Source organism: Moschus berezovskii, chromosome 8 (assembly GCF_049115385.1).
Source record: "Moschus berezovskii isolate FMDL1 chromosome 8, NW_MosBer_1.0, whole genome shotgun sequence".
In the NCBI taxonomy this organism is placed as follows: Eukaryota; Metazoa; Chordata; class Mammalia; order Artiodactyla; family Moschidae; genus Moschus; species Moschus berezovskii.
The window spans coordinates 66,328,484-66,330,795 of NC_142467.1; the positions used below are offsets into that span (position 1 = coordinate 66,328,484).

Sequence of the window (2,312 nt, forward strand, 5' to 3'; positions counted from 1 at the left end):
GTGTGTGGGAATCTTAGTTCCCCAACCAGAGATAGAACTCAAACCCCCTGGAAACACAGAGTCTCCTGGAAAGCCGGGGAAGTCCCATTGCATCTTTGTTTTGAGTGGTGGGAAGCTGGAAGCACTGGGAGAGCCCATTAATGGGAAGCAGACCACGTGCAGTGTGTGTGCATGGTAGAGTGTCTGCAGCAGCCAGGAATGTGGACTGGAGTGGACGTGGTAGTGTGGATGGGCCTCAAAAATGAAGTGTAAAGTGGAAAAAGTAGGATATAATGAGATCCATGTCACAAAGTTACTGATGTAAATTCAAATGCATGCACACCAGACAACACACACTCCCTTCAACACATACAAGCCAAAGAATGGAATTAAAGATATTAAAATGGTTGCATGGGACTTTCCTGGGGTCCAGTGGTTAAGACTCTGTGCTTCGACTGCAGGGGGCATGGTTTGATCCTTGGTCAGGATCCTGCATGCCACACAGCAGGGTCAAATAAATAAAATATAGCAGTTGCGCTCTTTGAGGAAGACGCGGTCGCCGCTGTAGCGGAGCTCCGTGCCGCCCGCTCCTGCTCCTGACTCACCGCTGTTCGCTCTCGCCGAGGAACAAGTCGGTCAGGAAGCCGCGCCGCAGCCATGGCCTTTAAAGACACCGGCAAGACTCCCGTGGAGCCAGAGGTGGCCATTCACCGGATTAGGATCACCCTCACCAGCCGCAACATGAAGTCTCTGGAGAAGGTGTGTTCTGACCTGATCAGAGGCGCGAAGGAAAAGAATCTCAAAGTGAAAGGACCATTCAGATGCCTACCAAGACTCTGAGAATAACTACAAGGAAAACTCCTTGTGGTGAAGGTTCTAAGACTTGGGATCGATTCCAAATGAGGATCCACAAGCGACTCATTGACCTGCACAGCCCTTCTGAGATTGTCAAGCAGATTTCTTCCATCAGTGTTGAGCCAGGAGTTGAGGTGGAAGTCACCATTGCCGATGCCTAAATCAATCTTTTTAATAAATCGATAATCAGTTAAAAAAATATATATATAGCAGTTGCTTGCGGGAAGAAGAACGGGAGTGAGAAATGGGCATAAGAGGAAATGAATGTGTGTATACTTAAAAGTGCAGCCTTGTATGGACCAGTTAGAGTATAATGTCCTGTGAACTGAAAAGTGTGATTAACACTCAGCACCAAAGGCCTAATAAGTTAAAAAATAAATGAAATTAAGCGCCCTGAGCCTTGCCAAAGCCTCAGTTCTGTTTGGTCTGGTTTCTCATAAATGCTGCATCCACTTTTTGCATCCAGCCAAGGGTGGCAGTGGATGGGTCAGACTGGGCCCTCAGTCATTGGAATACTTGGTGTCTTCAGATACAGGTCTTGGCGTCTTCAGATACTCTTGGCGTCTTCAGATACAGGTCTAGATCATCCTAGACCAATGCAGTTCAAAAGTACCTAGCGCTAAAAACTTTCACCATTTAAAAAAACTAACTTGGGGACTTCCCTGGTGGTACAGTGGATAAGAAATCTGCCTGCCAATGCAAGGGGCACAGGTTCAACCCCTGATTCCAGGAAGATCCCATATGCCGAGGAGGAACTAAGTACATGTGCCACAACTACTGAGCCCACTTGCCCTAGAGCCCATGCTTGGCAACAAAAGAAGCCACCTCAATGAGAAGCCTGTGCATGGCAATGAAGACCCAGCACAACCAATATATAAATAAATAAATAATGCTGCTACTGCTGCTGCTAAGTCACTTCAGTTGTGTCCGACTCTGTGTGACCCCATAGGCGGCAGCCCACCAGGCTCCCACGTCCCTGGGACTCTCCAGGCAAGAACACTGGAGTGGGTTGGCATTTTATTTTTGCGATATTTCTTGGTCAAATGTGTGTACAACTTAAACCAAAAAAAAAAAAAAGACCTAACATTCTCCAAATTAGCATGTGTTCAATAGGTACCCTGGTGGCTCAGAAGGTAAAGAATCTGCCTGCAGTACAGGAGACCCGGATTTGATCCTTGGGTCAGAAAGATACCCTAGAGAAGGGAATGGCTACCCACTCCAGTATTCTTGCCTGGAGAATCCCATGGACAGAGGAGTCTAGTAGGTCGCAAAGAGTCAAACATGACTAAGCGACTAACACGTTCACTTTTTTTCAAGCTTGTTAAACTGATCATTTTTTTGGGGGGGGTGGGGCCAAGCCCCAGGGCTTGTGGGATCTTAGTTCCTTGACCAAGGATCAAACCAGCGCCCTTGGCAGTGAAAATGCAGAGTTCTAACCACTGAACTGCCAGGGAATTCCCAGGTTGAGTGATCTTTTA

At 47.3% G+C, this 2,312-nt stretch overlaps 1 pseudogene; it reads left to right on the forward strand.

Annotated features, from left to right (window-relative positions):
• The first annotated feature begins 636 nt into the window (after window positions 1-636).
• LOC129559393 (small ribosomal subunit protein uS10 pseudogene) lies at window positions 637-995 on the forward strand (annotated as a pseudogene).
• Window positions 996-2,312: the final 1,317 nt, after the last annotated feature.